Source organism: Artemia sp. Qi Xiang Cuo, chromosome 6 (genome assembly GCF_049724085.1).
Source record: "Artemia sp. Qi Xiang Cuo chromosome 6, ASM4972408v1, whole genome shotgun sequence".
Lineage (NCBI taxonomy): Eukaryota > Metazoa > Arthropoda > Branchiopoda > Anostraca > Artemiidae > Artemia > Artemia sp. Qi Xiang Cuo.
In genome coordinates this window covers 2765703-2787523 of record NC_142799.1, presented here as the reverse complement: position 1 = coordinate 2787523, position 21821 = coordinate 2765703, and the positions used below count along the sequence as shown (strand labels likewise).

Sequence of the window (21821 nt, the reverse complement as noted above, 5' to 3'; positions counted from 1 at the left end):
TTTCGGGAAATATTACTTTATATTCATGGAAAAGCTGAGCAGTGACCTCTTGCATCATATTGTTGCCGTTCTTCATAGTAAGGACTTTCGACCAGTTTTTCCTAGCTAGTCACTCTCGGTAAATCTGGAGTTGTTCTTGAGTTTGTGGGCGGTACTTCACCACTGACTGGGATCTGTCAGGGGGTTTTCTGCTAGGCTTCCATATTACAGTAAGGTGGTCACTCATACCAATAGCGGGGAGAGTGTAGGGGGCATTATAGAACTCCTCCATATTGGTGAAGATAAGGTCTAGTACTTTTTCCTCGCGTATTGGGACTTCAGCAACTTGCGTAAGTGAGACTGAACTTGAGAGCCAATTAGCCTTTAAATCATTAAAGTCGCCCAGGATCTAAATGGCAGCTTATGGGTATTGGGATCTTATGTAGTCAACCGAATACTATAGGTAGAGTACGAGTTCCTTTCGGAACGATGCTCTTGGCGGGTAGTAGACTACACCTAAAATGATTGACGATACTTCTTTTGGTAAGTATCTGGGCCTTGTCCAAAGCCACAGAACTTCGTGCTCAGGTTTCCTAGGGATAGGTATATTTAGGGCTCGATTCGGAATTGCAGACTTGCAAAGACAACCAACACCGCCACCATGACTCACAATGGCCCCGTCCTTATTTAATCTTGGGAGTAGACACACATCTTACCGGGAATAACCGTGCATGTGTCAGACGCGGAACAAGTTTCGCACAAGCAAGCCACTTCAATGTCATTTTGTATGAGGGTGGTTTCCAGCTCTTCAACTTTATTCCCAAGAGAGCGGACGTTTGCGAGCAGGATTTTGGGAAATGAATACTTCTGCTTTGTGTGATTACAATCCTTTGTCGTACCGTGTAGAGTTCGGTGTCTTTGGGCATCCATTTGAGCTGAGCGCTGAGTATACTTGGGTTGTATTTCAGTTCACTTGTTGAAGGTGACCTTTTTGTTGATTGTAGGTGTGGGAGTTGTCATGGAGTAAAGCTGATTTATTGGTGATGGGATTGAGCGGTGGAAATCAAGATTGGGCTGTATTAGACTAGCGACTCGATGAGCTGTGAAAATCTGGTCCTCGTTGGAAATGGGAGGTTACTACCGGGGTGAGTGGGCAAGATAGTGCGTCTGATCCCGGGGACAGCCCAGGTGGGTATCGCTGGCCATCTGAGGAGGGGGGCGGATAGCCAAGGTCTGCGGTAGGGGGGAAGTGGAGCTATAGGATGTATGCTATTGTCGTTCGTCAGTGGCGTGAGTTTCAACTGCATTAAGGAGACAATTCTCAGTTAACGATCTCCTGTTCTGATATCTTGTTTCCCAACTTCGGATTTCGCAGGGAACCCGTTTTTTGACTGCTTAGGGTGCGTTTTTATTGCCCCATGCAGGCGACGTTTAGCTGGCAGGTGCACTTTAGGACAGTCATTCACGAAGCAAAGACCACAGGAGAACTTTCGGCAAGGTTCTTTGCGTACCAATATACATTGATCGTTGCCACATTTTCCCTTATAGAAATCTGTGCAGATGTGTAGAAAGGGACAATCCACACTGTTTCGGCAAATTCGGCATATTACTCATCAGTGTATCCCCTAAACCCTCTAAATTGAATGAAACTTTCAGGATTGGGCCTATCGCCAAAAGCATGGCCCGATAAAGTGTTTATTTTGGTTTTATTGCAAACTTTGAACTTTCCATTAGTTCGAAGTCCCCCACCCACAACTTATCCTGAAAGGTCTAACTTATTAATGGAAGCCGTTCTTGAGATATTGCTGTGTAACCCTTTTCAGAATGTGCATAATCATAATCAATTTGATTCAGTTCAATATCCGCCGAAATATTCCTTGAAAACCTCAAGGAATATTTCTAAGGGTAGCTACTAGTATTAGAACCTACCCTTAGCTTGCGTAGCAGCAGTGGTAGAATTAGTAGCAGTATGCACATAGCAACTTTTATTTTCTTCAACATTTTTTCCAACACACCAAACTATCCCTAGGATATTACTGATGCACCCTTTTGACAACCCGTATACAGATGGATTGATGTAATTCAGTTCACCTTCCACCCTCAATATTCCCTGATAATTCAACCTTCATACCGTTCATTACCGTTAGGTACAGCTGTAATGGTAGTCCCAGTAATAGTATTAGTAGTAATATTAATAGCAATAGCACTAGTGCTAGTAGCAGCAGTACTATTAACATGTTGCCTTTTGGTCAGCTGAAGATTCCTCTCTTCCAGTTCTAGAAGCTTCAACTTAATGCATTTAGCTGTTGCTATCCCATTGCCGATATATCCTATTGATAACCTATATGTTCATGCAGTTCCTTAATTTTCATCTTAATACTTTTAGCTTACAAGTGGTTGCAATAGAAGTAGCAGTCGTACAAGTTGTAGTAGTAGCAGTAGTAGTTAATGTAATTAAAATAGTAATAGCATTAGCAGTAGCATGCACAGGGCCGGATTTAAAGCTTTGACGCTTAAGAACCAATCGTTTTTGCGTTCCGTTTTTGCAAGATTTTCGGGGTTATTCCCAAAAATTCGGGGCTAATGGAAGCAATTAACAGAACACAACAGATGAGCGGAAAGTGATAAAAGAGAGGGGTAACACCGAACTCTCAGCTACCATTCTTGGGAGACATCTGACAGTTTACAAGTGACCATGGAATTCCTGTGTTGTTTTAAAGTCACTTTTCTGTGAATAAGCAGCATGGCGGCAGACTGCACCTGGCGACGATAAATCAAATCAGTCCAGTTTTTGTCAGGAAAAAATTACTCAGTGATAATTTATTGCTCCCCCTGGCATTATGCGCCCCTAGGTCCGGACCCAGGGACCTAGTGGTAAATCCTGGCCTGAGCGTGCGCATGTTTTCTTTTGGTGAATTGACTTTTCCTTTAAGCACTCTCTGAAAGTTCCAACTTAATACACAAATCACTTTTTGAGATTCACCATTTTAAAAATCTGCATGCACATAGTGTCTTTTGATTTAGTTCAAGTTCCCCCTCTAATACCCCATTCTGTCAAATTTTCAACTTAATATGCTTAGCCTAATAGTGCTAGCATAATAGTAGTAGAGGTCGTATTAATAATTGTGTTGAACTAGTAGTAGTAGCAACAGTAGTAGCAGCAATATTAATAGCAGTAGTAGCAGGTAGATGCCCCAGACGTTTCATCTTGATACGCTAAGTCGTTCCAAGAAAAATTGCTGATACACCTGTATCAACAATCTGTATGTTATTGCAAGTTACCAATTGTTAAACTTTGAGGTTTTTATAGAAGGGATGGTCGTAAAAACTTTGAAGCAGGCTCATTCGATTGGAATTTAAAATCTGTGGTGATTGACTGAGTTCATGTTGGCGACGCTTTTTGGCCTTGATTTGTAGTAGATTTTTATATATTGAATATTATTAACACAAGTGCAATCATTAAATAATGGACGACTCGAATATTATTTTAAATCCAATATTGAATTTTATTTCTCGATCGATGGTATCAAAATATAGACAATAATTGCTAAGTCGACAAGCTTTTTCAGTCATGAAACCATTCTAAAGGCAAAGGAGGTTTTACATCAGGTGCTAGAAACTGGAACACGTTTAATTAGATGCCAAATAGACGACGAAAATGTCCTTGACATTTGTAAGTGGTTATCTACGGTATCGAAAGAAAAACGTAAGATCCCAAAATTCGTGATATATTTACCGTGTGAAATTCCAACAATTGGTGATGCGATCGTTGCAACGTTAACCTGTCGCATGAATGAACTTTCCCGTAAAATTGACAATTTGTCTGAGCTAAATAAGCAACATCTCGCAGTACATGAAACTTCTGCCTCGCCCTCTTCCGCTCAGTCGTCTTGCACCGAGGACCAATCCAATCCTCCTACCTATGCTGTTGTGTTAAAGAATTGCCCGTCAAATCTTTCATCTCCACTATTAAGGAAAGATTTTATTGATAAAATATGTCCTGAAGCTGCAAATGATATTTCAGAGGTGAAACGTTTTTCATCAGAATGGAAAATTGTTGTAAAAGGTAAACTCGCTGCCTCCTCAATTGCTGACCAGATGAAAAAGTTTCAACCTGGCCTTTTAGCCTCTGTTAAATCGCCCGCCTTCATCGGTGTAATAAAAGGCGTACCGACAGAAATGAATGAAAAAGGTCTAGAGAAACTTATTCCAAAGTGTGTCAAAGCTTTGCAGTGTGGCAAGTCACGTGTCTACAAGATTTATTTAGAACAACGAAGTGATCTCGATTCCTTTCTGAAAAATTCTGTGAAGGTAGGTTATGAGAAGTTAACTGTCCAGAATTTCATATTCATACCTAGACGGTGTTTCGGACGCCATCAACAAGGACATTTTACTGCTGATTGTAAAAACGCAGAACTGTGCTCTCGCTGTGGTTCCACGGAGCACTCTTCCACCAGGGATAATCCATGTGTTCGGAACGTGTTTTGTATTACATGTAAAGAGTCTAATCACACCTGTTACAGTATCTAATGCACTGGCAACACTCAAACCGATAAACGGGCAGCTAAGTAGATAAATGGATATTCGTTTTCTCTCTTGGAACATTAATGGTGGTCTTACAAAAAAAACCTATTCTTAAAAATATACTTCATAATCATGATATTCTGTGTTTGCAGGAACATTTCCTGACCAACCACAGCCTTGGTTTACTTGACATTAGTGCCAAATTCAAAACTTTTTCGGTTCCAGCAAAACGTAGTGCTTCCAAAGGCAGAGCTTCTGGTGGTATTGCTACTTATGTAGCATCGAATCTTAATTCTAGTGTTTTCTTTTCCAATGATAGTTTTTTAGCTGTTCGAGTAGGTGATTGCGTAATAATAAATGTGTATTTACCCATAGATTACAAAGATGAAGACTTGGAGAGAGATTTCGTATTAGCAGTTGGTAAACTTAGCTCTTGTCTTCATGATGTCCTTAAACTGAAAATCCCGTGTTTGATCGTAGGTGATTTTAATTGTGATTTAAATTGCAGGTTGTCTTCAGCTTCTATCTGTGCTTCTTTACTATTAGGAATATTTGGTGATGATTATAAAAATCGACAGAAATCTGCTCAGTTTACTTACATTCATTCTTCCTCTTACACATCTGACCTAGACCATGGTGTGTCATATAAACTTGATATACCTTGTGTTGAGGTGATTTCTAAATTTCAAGTTTCAGGACACTTTCCTATTACTTCTAGCTATAAACGAGAAGCCTCTCAAATTCCAGTGCTACAAGCTCATACTGTTCACCAGCATAAATGGTACACTTTTCGTGACTGAACAAAAATTGACAAATCTCAGATCATGCAAACTGCAAATAGTATGCTCGACAGGATGAAGGTTCCATTTCATCTTCTGCAAAAGTTTTACAGTTAAGGCATTAGTGAAGTTAGATTAACTCTTAATATCGACTCCGCAGAAATCTGCCGTGCACTTTTGTCTGCTGAAAAAAGAGCACTTCCTCTTAAAAAAATACGTGTTGGTACCCAAGTTCCCGGGTGGTCAGGAAATCTAGTGCTGTCTGAAGCTTGTGACCGTGCTAAATTTTGGTACAAATTATGGAGAGATTGCCTATGCCCCCATCAAGGAACTGAGAAAAGTGTCAAAAAAATTTTTTTCTAAGGAACTTGCCCTTCATCGATCTAAAATGCAGACACTTTATTCCGAGAAGGTCAGGAATTCACCTGATCTACTGTGGAAGCTATTACCTCGTACTATCTCCTCCAATTTGCCAGTACCAAATGACATTCCTTTGTCCAAATGGATATCCCATTTTTCAAATGAATTTTCTGAGCCTGATCCTGTTTTAGAGTCATAATTTTGTGACGAGCTCTGCAACTTCATTGCTGAACTCCTAACCTTGGTTTTGTTGTTACTTGTGACGCTGTCATAAAAGCCATATCCCTACTTAAAAAGAAAGCGTCTTGTGTGATAGATAAGGTGAGCACTCTACACATCATTAATTGAAGTTATGTATCGGTGCGTCACCTCAGCCTTCTCATGCAAACGATATTTGTTACAGGTATTGTTCCTTCCTCGTTCTGCATTGGTGATCTGACTCTGATTCCCAAGAAAGGAAAATCTGAGCTGCATGTTCCTTCTTTCGTTCTATCGCCGTCTTTACTACGATATGCAAACTTTTCGAGCACATTTTTGTTAATGAGTTAAGACAAAATGTTAGGTTCTCCCATATCAGTTCGGTTTTCAGGCTAATCTTGGCTGTTCTCATGCTCTTACAGCAGTGTTTACTGCCCTCGTCAACGCTGAATCTTCGGGAGAAAGTATGATCCTCGCTGGACATGACGCTAAACGTGCGTTTGATTCCTTAATTCATTCGTCCATGCTTCGTCATATGGCAAGGCGAGGCGTAAACCCGTGAGTTGTCCGTGTTCTTAGGGATTTATATAGGCATCTAAGAGTGCGTTTAAAACTCCCATCCCGTTTTCCCCTGCAATCGGTTCTTCATCAATCCCAAAATAATTGCATTAATTCTCGTGTGACGCCAAACTCTTCGAATGCCTCGAATATGCCTATGATTCCTCAGTACCCCATCCTCGTTAAGAAAGGGAGTAGACAGGGAGCTATTACTTCCCCAACCCTGTTCAATAATAGTATCCTGGATGTTCAGGCAAAGTGTCTTCCTTCATGCATTCTTGGGAGAATCGATGTCTCTTATTTGTTATGCTGATGACATTTCTTATATGTTATGCTGATGACATCTTGAATCTCAGCCACATGATCCAGTGTGTTGGGTAGAATTTCAAAATTCCCAAAGGTGAACGTTCAAAATTCGGGCTGTCTTTTAACCCTGAGGAATCTAAAGTTGTTTTTTTCAATTTGCGAAATCCCTTTACTTCTATTCTAAATCTGGACGGTTGTCTTGTTAAACCCGCAGATCATATAACATACATGGGCCTTCCAATTGGCACATCTATCGGCCACACACGTCCTTTGCTGATTTCTCACGTTGAGCGTAAAATTAGCATTTCTTACGCTGGAATCGTAAAAAAGCAAACTACGGTTCCACCGTTACTTTCTAGCATCCATTTACAACGCCACAGCCCTTCCACGTCTGCTTTGCATTGTTCTTTTCAGGAAATTCTTTACAGTTACAGATAAAAAGCACCTACAATCAATCTTCTTCAGATTTGCTAAATATCTTTTACATTTGCCCCCTTGGACAAGAAACCGCAAAATTATTCATTTGTATAAGCTAGCTGACCCTAATATTAGCATTAATAAATCTCTATCCCGTTTTCAAAGTAGGCTTAATCATCCATGATCACCAATTTGTTCACAATAGTTTGTTTGTATTAATCTAATGTATGTAATGATTTTTTTTCTTCTCTATTTTTTTGTTACTTTAGTGATTACTCCTTATATGTACCTTTATATTTGACGGGCAATAAATGAATAATAATAATAATAATGTTAATAATATTAGTATTAATAAATCTCTCTCCCGTTTTAAAAGATACTTTTATCGTCCTTTTGTTAGCATCATTGTTTGTATTAATGTAATGATGAGTTTTTTTTTTTGTCATGTATTTGAATTTTCAATGTGTGTTTGTGTCCTTCTTTTTCTTCTTTTTTTTTATTTTTTTTTTCTTTAGTGATTACTCCGTCTACTATACCTTTTTTTTGACAGGCAATAAATGACTAATAAAAATAATAATAAAAATTGAAAGTTCCAGTTGAATTTTGAAGAATCAAAGGTCAATCAGCCTTTCCCTCTTAACTGACATTCCCTCCTCCTCCAAATACATCCGATCAAAATAAAAATAAACATTTTGTTCAAAATAGTCTAAAGGTCAAATAACCATGCCTTTGGGGTTAACATACCCACCAGCAGCATCTGGGGCAAGAGCTGTAAGTTAAGCTAGTTACTTATTGCTAACACATAAGGTTTTTGTAGAAAAAATTTTTGTATGAACTATGGGGGGGGGGGCTCATTCGGCTGGAAATGAAAAAGTGATTGGAGGGCTTCCACCCCACCCTATTTTTCCCAAAATACATCCGATCTAAATTTTGAGACGGTCATTTTATTTAAAACAGTTCAAAGGTTAAGTAACTATGCTATAGTTAAATAACTATGGTTTATAACCCTCAGCCTTTGGTGTAAGGGCTGTAAGTTATTCAAGTTGCCTATTGTTAATATATAAGTTTTTTGTTTATCAAGAAAAGATGGCAGGTTTGATCCAATAAATAAAAAAAACATGCAGCATTAAGGTCAAACCTTAGGGAAATGTCAAGAAGAATGCAAAACACAATCAAAAAGCATTTATTCCCTTATTGGTTGTGAAAAGTAAATACCACGAACATTTACAATGTCTGATGGTATCAGTTATCACATTGTTCGGAAAATATTTAGGAGCATCTTCAACTAAATCCAGAGGTAATGTGTGCATCCAGTTTTAAAATAAGTTGTATCTGCAATGTGTCGAGAACAGCTAAGGGTATAAACCTGAGGGTATGAAGTTAAAACTTTCAGGGCAAGTTGAGAAGGAATGTTGAAAAAAAAGGATGGAGTGCAACCAGTCCCCCTCCCATGTCGTTTTTAGCTGCAATCTCCTCAAAGACATCTGATAGAAATTCGTTATCTAGATTCACAAAGATCGAATATTTTAAACACATATGTTTATTACTTAATGTCCAGAAAAGTCTGGTTCATCTGAAAAAAAGAGTAATAAATCAGCTTTAATGGTTTGTGACATCGGATCTTCTTTTTCTTTTGCCAAAATAAAACAAAGCTTTTCATGAATACTTTTGGCAGGCGTTTATATCATGAATTTAAGAAACAAACAATTTCAACAAGGTTGAAAATGTAAAAATTCTAACTTGTGTATTACCCAATGATATTGCCTAATATTTTTAGAGAACTGAAAATCTGAGTTCCGTGGTTCAGTTGTATGATGGTTCAGTTACACGGTGGTTCAATTGCACGGTGGTTCAGTTGTACGGTGGTTCAGTTACATGGGGGTTCAGTTACACGGAGGTTCAGTTAAACAGGGTTGAGTTGCACGGGGGTTTGCTTACACAAGGGTTAAGTTAAATGGGGTTCAATTGCCCGGTGGTTCAGTTACACGAGGGTTCAGTTGCACGGGGGTTCGGTTATACGGGGGTTCAGTTGCACGGTGGTTCAGTTGCACGGTGGTTCAGTTACACGGTAGTTCAGTTGCTTGTGGTTCAGTTACACGGTGGTTCAGTTACACACACACCGGTATATTTGATTAGGATTAAGCTAACTTAACTTAATGAGTGTGTTCCGTTTAACAGACAAGTACCTGTGTTTTTTTTTTGAAAAAAAAAATTAAAAAAGGACAAATTTTCCCCTCCAGATTCTGAAAAATGCCTTTTTTGTATTTCCATTTAAAAAAAAAACGAAACTTAAAAAAAAACTTGCTCCTTCTTACAATTTCGTGTCCCTGATTTACATGCATCTCTACCTAGACTTCCATGCCTAGCCACACAACTCCTGTTTCTACAAAGCATTTAATCTTTGGCTGTAGCTTTTTACACAAACCAACAAAAGTTGCAGGTGATTAAAATCTATGGACCAGGACATCCATGTTTAGGCATATAATTCTAGTAAGACTTGCATGTCAAAACATCCTTCCAAGCATTTCCCTGCATTTGTTCTAGGTTCTACAAGTCCTTGCTTCCTTATCAAATTTATTTTCTTTTATTATGTAAATAGTTTATTCAATAGTCCAAGTAGCATGATGGTGCCCTTTGATGCACTATGACTGATGTTGTTTCTGCTCTTTTAGGGATGTTGCCAATTAAATGTGCCAGGAATTCTTGAACTTATCAACGTGTGTTCAAACTATCAGTGGTGGAACTTCCTCTACTGAGATCATTAAAACCTATCATACACTTGAATAAATCACTAACAAAAATACTTTTAAATATTGAAGTAAATTTATCTATATTAAATTAATTTATTTAAATAATAAATTGAAATATTAAATGTACCCTCACCAAAACAAGTGCCATGCTTAAGAGAAAAACAATTTGAAATTATTCAACCCCACAAGTACATTATTCAAATAATTTCCACAATTTTAATATTTGGGGGGATAGTCGAAGTTTGGACTGTGCATAGTTTAGCCATACCCACATAAAGGGGGAGGGCACTTAAGTGAAATTTAAATCATGCTAAGGTATATTTACAAGAATGTGGACGGATGCAAATATTTTGGTCTAAAGAGGTACTTTCAGACTTATGGATATGTTTACCTATGGTGGTAAGCATATGGATCAATGGTCGAAATTTTAAACAGTATTTTGTTTGGGGGTGAGGAAGCATTGTACCCTGAAAAATTTAATTATTGACTGTAATTTTGTAGGGATTACCTTTTGAACCAATACCAAAGAAGAGGAAGTCCTGTATATGTAGGCATAGTGGTAAAATACTGCCTAAACAAGTCGCAAAGGCTAAGGGAAAACTGTGGTGTCCAATTGGAAGGTTAAAACTCTCCTAGACCTAGATTACACAGAGGATTTGAGTATCCTAGATAAGATGTTGCCAAAGTGAGTTTTTGGTGGTTTTGAGAGTTCACTGTCCCAGAATAGGTTTGAAAAATTAATACTAAGAAGACTAACTTATTTAAACTAGGAATACATGAGAGTGAAAGGATAATGTTGGGTAACAAGAAAATAGATCAAAGTGGATAGATTCACTTACCTAGGTAGTATTATAAGAAAAGATGGTGGGTGCAGCAAAAATGTAAAAAGTAGAATAGCCATAACAAAGGATGTTTGTTTCACAGTTGAAGAAGTATGGAAGAATAGGAAGGTAAGTCTTCAAACTAAGATTAAAATATTGAAAGTTACAGTTACAACAATACAACAATGGTCAAATATGGCTCTGAAATACAAACACTTTAAAAGCCAAAGAATATTTTTAAATATCTTTCAAAAAAAATGTCTATGGATAATTTGACGTACTCGTTTGATTGATTATATATCAAACAGTAAGCTGTACAAGAAATTAGGTTTGATCCTGATTTCTAGGGCTATAATGAAAGAAAGCCTAAGATGAGAAAGACAATATTTTATAGATGGATAATGGATTACCAGATTGTGCTTTTTGGCCATCAACATGACTTACTTATTTACTTGACTTAAGGCTCCTGCCGAGGGTTCGGTGTAGAGAACGATGAGACCAGGTGCCTCCAGGTTGACCTATCGCTTGCCAGGCTCGCAGCTTCTTCCACTGGGATGCGTGCTTGGGTGAGGAATTCATCGGCTTTGTCTTTCCGCCTAGTGGGTGGGCGTCCTCTGGGTCGTTTCCATCCGTGTAGGGTGGGGTCAAAGTCAAATGCGACCCGTGCGGGGGTGTAGTGTGGCATGCGAAGGAGGTGGCCGTACCACCGAACAGTAGGCTGGGGAAGCTGCGTCGAGAAAGGAGTTTGAGCCGTACGTGATAGGAGAGTCTGGTTGCTAACGAGGTCAGTCCAGTGAAGTCTTTCGATTCTTCGGAGATGTTTCGTCTGAGCGACATCGACGGCGCTGAGGATAGATTTTGCAGCTGGTCACGTCTCCACTCCATACAGCAGGACGGTGCTGACTGAAGCATTGTAAACGCGCATTTTTGTAAAGCGGCGTATTTTTGGCTTTCACCAAATGCTGATAAGCCTCCCAACAAGTGCCGATGCTTTGGCTATTCGAGATGTAAGCTTTTGTGCTCAAGCCCTCCTTCGACAGAATAGATCCCAGGTAAATGAAGCCTTCAACCACATCTACTCGGTTGCTTTCAATGTTGACTTCCTTTACAGTAGAACGGGACGTAGGGGGCTCAAGGAGCATAACTTTGGTTTCCTGCCAGTTGATCTTCAATCCAACTTTCTACTTCTTCTGAGAGCACCTGGAGAGCTTTGGTCATCTTATCGACGGTGCTCGCAACTAGTGCTATGTCGTTGGCGAAGTTAGCATCAGAGAGTACCCGGTCTCCGAACTGAAGACCGAATTGAAGGCGATTCATCGTGCTGGCCATAACATGGTCTATGACACAGTTGAAAATCTCAGGAGCGGCGGCACAACCTTGCCGGACGCCAGTCTTCACTGCGACTGTGGGACTGCGTCTTCCATTGACTTGCACGCAGCTTTCTATATCCTCATACAGCTTTACAAAGAGTGAGCAATATTTCTTGGGTAGACCCGTAGTTCTTAGTATCAGCCAAAGTGAACAGCGATCAACAGAATCGAAGGCAGCCTTAAAGTCCACGAATGCGATGTACGCTTTTTCGTGGAACTCCTGCGTCTTCTCGATCAACTGGCGCATAGTAAACATTTGCTCCGTCGTCGACCTGCCAGGAATGAATCCGGCTTGCTGGACTCTTTTCTTTCTACGCAAAAAGGTGGAACACCTGTCCAGGAGTGACATGGCGAAGATTTTACCAGGAACAGAGAGAAGCGTGATCCCATGATAATTGGAGCAGATTTGATGGCTGTCCTTGCATTTCCAGACCAGCAATATAATGCAAGCATGCCAGTCATTTGGTATGCTTTCCATTGTCCATACAGCTGAGAAGATTAGCTGGAGCCACTGAATTATCGCTGCACCCCGTACTTGAGGAGTTCTGCAGAAATACCACAGACGCCGGGGGCTCGATTATTATTTAACCGTTTTACAGCATTTTGGATCAGCATTCAAAGATGGTAAACGGTTGCGATACGAGGTAGGAAGTAGCCTCGGGTGTGGTCATTGCTGCTTCAATCAGATCAGGGTTGGGATGAGCAACTGCCTCGGCATTCAGAAGCGTTGAGAAGTGACTGCTCCAGGCAGAGAGTTGGCCTGCATCGTCATCCAGCATGCTTCCGTCAGCAGAAAAAACATGACTCACGGTGGAAGTCTTCCCTTCCGTCAGCTCGCGGAGGTGTTTGTAGAGGGAGCAGGTGTCTCCTTTTCTCGAGGCATCTTCAAGATTGCTGACTTTCTTGTCAACAAAGGTCTTCCTATTTCTATGCAGTAGGCTATTACACAGGCCACTGAGTCGTCTGTACTCTGGCATATTCTTTGCTAAACGGGCCTTCCGGCGCAGCTTGATCACGGCCAGAGCCTCCTGGGATATCCAGGGTTTATTTTTATGTCTGCTGTGGTCAATGGTTTTGCCAGCAGAATCGAGTATGTTATCTTTGAAAGACTTCCATGCTGCTTCAGGGTCGTCCAGAACTTGGAGGCAGCTCAAACGGCTAGAGATATCGAGAGCATACTTCTGTTGCATCTGAGATGTAGCCAGACTACTCAGATCGAGCTTGGGAGGCCGTCTTTCTTGTCCTTGTGCTCTCAGGCGTAGCCTGAGTGTGGCGACTACCATCCTATGGTCTGCGTTTCCAAGCTCGGCCGACCTATAAGTCCGGCACTTTGTTATCGACGAGCGCCAGCGACCCGAGATCATAACATAATCGATCATCTTCTTTGTCTGGCCATCATTACTATACCAAGTGTATTTGTCTATATCTCGTCTCTGAAAGAGCGTGTTTGAAATAACCAGATTATGCATATTGCAGAGCTGGAGGAGTTTTTGTCTGTTGTCATTCAGTGAATCCGGAGTCAAAGGGCCGAAAACATTTCTCCAAACGCCCTCCCTGTCACTTACCGTCACGTCAGGGTCTCCCAGTAGAGTGACAATGTCGTGGGATGAGATTCTAGACAGGGTCGCTGAGAGCTCTGCGTAGAACTGATCCTTCATTTCCGCAGGACTCGGATTCGTGGGAGCATAGCATACAATAATTGTCCACTTTCCATGCTTGTGCTGGAGCTGAGCCATCAGTATTCTATCTGAAATATTTGATATGGTGCCATCAACATGGCACCATATCAAAAGCAGATCATACCTGAATAAGGTGGGAAGTGGTCATAAGTAAGGATTCAAGTGAAAAGGGAACTTCATGGAAGGGGGTAAAAAGTAATTGGGATGAAGGAGTGTGCAGCAGTTCTGGCCTCGGGTGGCTTGGTACTGCAGCGAGCTGTTAATAGTGGTAACACAAGCATTAAGGAAGTCAAAAATTTTAAGGTTTAGACTCAGTCCACAAATTTTTTTTCAAAATATTTCCCTGGGAATTTTCTACTATAAAACATACTTTTGAGACAGTAGACCCTGCTAACTTAAAAAAAACTGGTAATGCAGAATTTCGAGGGTATTTTAACACAACTTGCCAAAATTACTGTCCTTCAAAATGACGTCGAAATGTCTATGACACCCTCCATATGTAGAGAAAAGATTAGGTGTTTCAAAAAGGGAGTAACTTTAGAAAAACAAAGGAACCAAACTGATCTTTTCACCAGATACTCAATCATGTATAAAAATTGGCTAAAATGATAGATTTGATGTCTCAGTCCTGTTTATTAATTCAGGCCTTGATGATAGATTAACACACTCTCCTCTCCAGCCGGTTAACAACACACCCTTTTTCAACTGTTTTTTCAACCATCTGCTTATTCAGCACGCCCATGGTATACCATGGCACGCCCTTCTGTACGCCCATGGTATATCCCTTACAAATTGATTTGTTTATATTATGTATTGCAGGCAGTATGATTGTTGGCATTGTTGGCCCAATCAACATTAATGCAAACAGCAAGACTGTTAAGTTTTCCTTCCAGCTAAATCAACAGGGAATAAGTCGTTTTTAGGAATGGAAATGCTTATGGAAAATAATACTCCCCAAGTAAAGTGTTTATTATGAGAATAATGTTGAGTATAAATTACAACTGAGAAAAACGTGTATACATGCATTTACAACCATTAAAAATAACATAGAAATATTCACCATCCTGTTGCTCAATCAGAGTATGGCTACTTCCTTAAAATTTGTTTTTGTCAAAAAACTTTTTTATTCTATTACAATAGTAGTATCTATTACATTTGGAAAGGGCGTTGAATAATATATTTCTTTTTTTGCTATTTGATTTTTGTGATATATAAAAAAAAACAAAAATATTACCCATTTTTTAACTGAAGGCAAGGCCTACTTACCAGGAAAGGCATTGGTTAATAGACTCAGGAGACAAAATAAAACATGAATGTCGATTGCAGTGAGGACTTTGGCCTCAGAAAGCCAAAGCAAATTATGAATGATTTACTACTGGCTGAATCCAAACAATGACACCAAAATTAAAGAATTGTTTACTTAATAAAAAAAAAGAAAACATCAGGCCAATTAAACAGGTGACACACAGACCATAAAATTGGTGTTGAAAAGGTTAACAAATGCATTAGGCTGAGGAATAGTCAATTTGGTTGCCACATAAATAACTAGATTAAATGCAACTGACTCCCAGCATAGGCCTGACACTTGGTGCAAGGTTCCTTTTCTGGGTTAAACCCATAATGTTTAGATTTGCTTCCAGTTTAGCTGTGTTTAATGCATATACCTTAAAAGGGTTAGGAGAGTCCCCCACCAGCAGCATCCTATCCACCAACAGCAAGTGGCATCAGATCCTCAGAACAGGTATTAGCAAGAGAACTTCTTTCTACCATCTCTGATAGCTCCTCAAGTGATGTTTCACTGTGATTACTTCATCTGTCAAGGGGAACCCCATGGTATGATTTTGGCAGCCAGTACTGGTTTCAATTCATTCAACCTCAGGATAATATATACCATGAAACAACCTGCCTCATGGTCAGAGACCAAACTGCCATTGGCCAAAATTAGAAATAATTGCCCCTGTTTGTGCCTATTATTCTTAGCTGCCACTATTATTGGTAATATTTTAAATTGATAAGCTACTGTTGATGAGAAATGAGTAAAAAAAAATCTTTCCAGCAAACCTCTCTTATAGTTTGTCACTGGGCCCCAACACAGTGAAAAAAAATACCATCCCCAACACAAAGCACAACAGATCCTGTATGGACCTTAATTCTGCTCCAAAATTCAAATTAAGGCAAGGTCATTAAGGTAAATAACGTGCTTTTGTAAATAACATATGGCTACATCCAGGCATTACATAATGGCTGCAAAGCAGTTAAACAAGTGAGCATTTCTGAAAATCCAATTAAACTCCTGAATCTAGGCTAATAAAGCAAGAATTTTTTTATTGTGGAGCTTAGATTAGAAGAGGCCATGAACAAGAGTGTTACCTCTGTGGATATAAGGCAAAACTTTGTACAAAGGACTTTTTACTACCTTGGAAAGCAGTTGTGTTGGGAGAATAAACTTCCAGGGATGAATTCAGAGCCAATTTATATCCAAAACAACGTTTCAAGCGTCTATCCTTATGTCTTCCTTATCTCTAAGGCTTAAAAATGTCATAGAAGACATGTTACTAAATTTGCTGTACTTTTGTTTGATTAGGCCATATTTTTTCTTAATTAAAGACATACACCACTACTTTAATAATGTGTTTTATAATGAGATTATGATAAATTTTAACTTTAACCTTAGCTGATTGTTAGTCCAACAATCTGTATTTAATTGTTTTGGGTACTGATATATCACACTTTCCCAAATTAATTAAAACCTTATAAATCAAAAATTAGGCCTAGTAAATTTACAAGACTCAAAATTATTTATCCATGCATTGCATGTCTAGTAGATCTATTTCTCAAGGCTTTACTTTTATAACATAAATTTTTATCCAAGTTCACCAAAGGTCAAACCCCTTTGGAACAGTAAAGAAGAGGGAGAAATCAAAAGGTACTACTCTTACAATATTAGAGCATTTTCTTTGTGAAGGGTAAAAAAACCTAAAAAATTACCCAACTACATTTCAGCCCCCCCCCCTAATGCCTAAATATAGCCCTGGGCTATGCACAAAAGTTGGTTGGTTGCTGGTTTTCATATTTTCTTTTTTAATATATTCTCCATTTTAGTGAGAGATCTATGGGATGGAAATACCCCCCCCTCTAAAAAGCTATTTTTCAAAATTCCCCAGGGCATGTTTCCTCCCACCCCAAGGCCTACTTCCTGATGCAACTGTACTTAGAAATTCAAAAATACACCTATCAGACCAAATCATTTATTTTGACATTTCCATAGTAAATATAATTTCTCATATTTGTCATCTCCTAACAGAGCACATCAAACACTGTATATCAGATTCATATGCTTACAAAATCTCTGCTAAGCTTTGTTTTGATCACTGCTATCTCTTAACCCTATGCAATGTTGTTGCTCTCTCCCACATCCTGTATTTTGCAGCCTTCTGGAAGATTCTTATACTCACTCATAAATTGATATTCTGCTCTACTTTTTTTCTATTTTGCAAAATATTTGCCAAGACACCCAATACAAAGTTCAGTTGGATACAAAGTTCAAAGATTATAGCAGACTGTACTATAGCTAAACTTATAGAACAACACATCCAAAAGATTACAAGTGGCTCTCCAGAAGGGGACATGCTAGATCAGAAACTGCATGCTCATTTTCATAGTTTTGTTTCCATTAATAACAATTCATGATCACTCCCCCCTCCCCAATGGTCTCATATATAGCCCTATGGTATATGAAAAGCTAACATAAAAATTACGAAATTTGCTTACTTTATAATATGTAGCAAGTAAAAATAAGACCATGTGGTGTCAGTTCTGCTGTAGTCATTTTTATGGGACTTTATGCTCTTTTTAAAAATTCTTGCCAATTTGATTTCAAAATAACATTTTACCATCAAGACCAAGGATAATAATATATTACCATTCCTGAATCAGCTTCAAATGGTATTTTTTTTGGTAAATTTTCCTATTTACTCACTAATGAGATAGTTAAGAAATATACACAGCCTATCTTTAGAGTCAGAATTATGTCCTGAATCCAAACATATCATTTATTTGTGTTAGAAACAAAACTCACTCTCACTATGTTTACCCTCTTCTGATTTGTAATTCTTAGAAATTTGCCTACTTGACAGGTCTATACCTATTGGAATTCTGATAAACAACATTATACCTTAATTTTCAGTTCAGTCTCTTTTCTTTGTTTTTGGTTTTGATAATGCAATTCTGTTATTTGAGTAGAATTTTCAGCCAAATCAATTGTTTCTTTCAAATTTAAGAAATATACTTGCAGATCTTTCAACTGTTGTAAATTGGGATTAAGCAAAGTTGTGAAGCAGAAAATACTTTTCTTGCACTTCATTTAAGCAGAAGACCTCCTTTTGGGAAAGACCACTTTTCTTTGGCATTCTGGGAAAGTAGAGATGAGTTTTTGGACCACCCCTATTTCACCACAGCATGATGTAATGGGAGGGTAGTAACAAGCAGAAGCATTCTGAGCCTCATTTCATTGGGGGAGGGGGGCAATATTTAAAAATTTTACCATATTGCTACCTGATTTATGCCAAATTTTCTGCAGAAACCAAGAATTTTTGAAAAATTTCTGCCAATTTTGCAAAATTTATTCCAGTTTTCACCTTCAGGAAAAATTTAACCAAATGCAAACCCTGGTAATAACAGCCTGCCTCCTTGGTGAAATATTCACCAATAATTTGTCAGTATAAACTAGATAGTTTTGGGAACCACTTTGCATTTGTATGACAATAAACAAAAGCTCAAATTGGGATAAATTTCTTTTAATAGACAGTGATAAATTTCACAAAAATACCAGATATTTTGGTCACATATGCAGTAACCATCACTACTGATGATGGCCATTGCATATGTGACCAAAATATCTAGTATTTTTATGAAATTTATCACTTTTATAAAAAAGAATTTTATCCCTATTTGAACTTTTGTTTATCAGTATGAACTAAAATGTGGTCTCTGTTTTGACAAGCAATTAAAAAGACAAAAATTGTTTAATATTTGTGGTTTATAGAATAAATATCAAGCAATAAAAGCTACATTTTTAGAATCAGAAGAAAATTAGCTTTCTGTAAATATGTGAAACACCAAAAGGATATACATATATATATGTCAAAATAGAATAATTGGTATTTACAAAAAGATGTCCTTGTTGGTAAGTCAATAAACTAATAATTTCAAGTGTTTGATCTTAAATAATATTAATAGCCTAATAGAGATATTGATGCATAGCTTAGATTTTTAAATGTTCATTGATATAGACAATTCTTCTCAATTCCACTTTGATAACAAGTTGTTTGGGTTTTAGTTTTACATAATTTGGTAAATCTGCAGTAGGCAACATAATTTAGCTAAGATGAAAGTGAAGCATCATTTGATGCCTTCTTTTATGCTCTTTCATAATTCAAGAATTGATTCTGGGGGTAGATGCATCTTGAGCTGTTAAAGGGGCCCCAAAGGTATTTCATTTTTGTAACCACACAAAGAAGTTATCAAGACTACTTAAGTTACTGAAAAGTTGCAAAAAAAATGGCATTGGTACATTATATGGTCCCTTTTATATACTAATGAGACAAAACCTGCCAGATTGGTTATTTCTCAATAGCAGTCTCATGAAATAGAATGCAAAGAGTAGTTTTCATTGCATTTACAATATTTAAACTGTTGTTTTTTGGGGCTTAGGGGGAGGTACCTAGGTTAGGTTATATATTTAATATATGCTATGCTTTACCCCTCACCCCCCCCCCCCAATGTGTGAATATATAGCCCAAATTTGTTTCTAAACTATTATATATTCATCCTATTTTATTTTATTAGCATTAACCAAACTTGACTTTTTAGAAGTGACCATATAATGCACCAGTACCAAAAAACATATGACTAGTTTATACATAAGTTGTTCAAGAGTAATATATTCCAAAAATATCTATTTATAACAATTCAAACCTCATTTACTGGGAAACTCAAAACCCCATAAAGTGTTTCCCTACCATTTCAAGTTTTTCAAATGCTGTCAACAAAAATAGCACTGAATTTTGGGTAAATTTTTTGTTATTCATATTATTGACTTATGACTAAAGTAAACATACCACTTGATGCTTTTTTTATGCTCTTTCCAAATATAATAATCATTTTTATCAGAAATGAATTTTACCCCCAACCCTATATATACCAATTCAGGGTATATATATGCACAGTAGGGGAGGGGGAAGTTTAAACTTATCTCTCATTTACATCAGAAATAAAATTTACCCCCCCCCCCCTGTAATTTACAAAAATATAACCAGAACTGATATATATAGGGGTGGGGGTAAAATTAATTTCCAACAAAACTTATTATTATATTATGAAAGATTACAAAAAAGGCATTGAGTGGTATGTTTACATTATTCATAAGTCAATAATGTGAACAACAAAAGAGTTACTGAATTTTGCAATTCAAAGCTTTGCCATCAACAATTCATGGCATATTCTAATTCAGGGTATATATTTGCACATTAGGGGGGTGGGGTGGGTAAATTTCATGGTAAATTTGCAGTTGGCTATATGATTTATCTAGGAAGAAAATGAAAAAATATAATTTGATTTTTTTGTTATGCTCTTTCATTATTCATACAAAATACCTTTGGGTCCCCTTTAAGGGCTCAAGATACAACTAGCCCCAGAAGTGATTCTTGAATCATGAAAGAGCATTAAAAAGGCCTCAAAATGACATTTTCACTTTCATCTTAGCTAAATTGTGTAAATCTAAATCTTAGCTAAACCCATAATTTTGCTCAATTGAATAGGCCTAGGCTACTGGTTTTTATGGGTCAATGATCTCTAGAGAAAGAAGGAGTGAAGGTGGGTAGGCTACTTCAAAATACCTTCCCAGTAGATTAGTCAGGCTCTGAATACATTTCTAAGATTTTCATTCACTTAACTCAAATGCATTCCAAGACAGAAAAAACCTCCTAAACTATAATTTTACCCTAAATTATGTTGGCAGCTATAAATTTAGATGACTAGGCATATTTTTGAAAATATCAATTTAAATTAAAACAACAAAATGAACAAGCTTTTTTACAGCCTAGACTATAGACTTACACCCAAACATTAGTATAAGGTGGGAGGTAGTTATCAAATTACCACTTAATTTATTACTCTATTTCTAACAAATACAGGCTACTTACTCCTAGTATCGTTGTTAAGATATGAGTTTCTGACTTTCTTTGAACTTGAACATGTCTTTATTTTAAATACTATACAAGAAGGGTTACGGTTGCGCTACCTAATAATATTGCAAACATAGACAGCGCTGATAATTCCAGGAAAATAGAACAGTTCGACAATTCCATAATGAATATATTCATGGAGTGTCGTAAAAACCAAACAAGGAAAAATAATTATCAAAACAAGAGGATCCGAAAAAAGAACTCATATAAACTCAGAGTGATAAACAGTCTATGCAAAAGTTAAATTCTTGTGTTAGTTACTTTTTTGGTTTCACCTTTTTATAACAATCAGGGAAATACATTCATGCGAAAATTACAAGTCAAATTTAAACTAGCACCAGGAAATTGAGCATCGGTCAGTGAAAAGAAAGACAGTTTTTGTGTATAGGAAGTATGGCAAACTCTCAAAGATCATCTTTTTTGGCTATCCATCTAGGGTCAAATGAAAAGTACTTCCCAAATGGGGTGGGAAGAGGTTGTAAGAAGGGATTTAAAGAAAATCAGACCTTCTTGAGGGTGGGTAAAGAGAAAAACTTTGAACAGATTGTGATGGAGGAGCAACTTGCACACCTGTGGTTACATCATTGGATTTGGTGCTGCAGTGATTTGTTAGTAGTAGCCTCTGTTACTGTAGTCTAGACACTTCTGCCGTTTGTATTTACCATTCAAAGCACGTCCATTTACAGAATTTTTTCGGCCTTTTTCTGCACACATGAGTGTGTCTCTCTTGTTCTTTTTTTCAAATTTATTAGCAAAAATATTTACTCGGACTTGTCTGGACTGTGCTACTTGATAACCTTGTTATGTTGCTTTTACTATGAATAAGAAGAATAATA

At 37.8% G+C, this 21821-nt stretch overlaps 1 protein-coding gene across 1 annotated transcript in view; it reads right to left on the bottom strand.

The window, feature by feature from the left end:
• Window positions 1-21001, bottom strand: part of Ptpmeg (protein tyrosine phosphatase Meg) — a 299589-nt gene extending 278588 nt beyond the window's left edge. The window contains exon 1 of the mRNA XM_089090461.1: window positions 20944-21001. The gene's annotated coding sequence lies outside the window, so the exon portion shown is untranslated. The remainder of the gene's footprint in view (window positions 1-20943) is intronic.
• Between the last annotated feature and the right edge of the window lie 820 nt (window positions 21002-21821).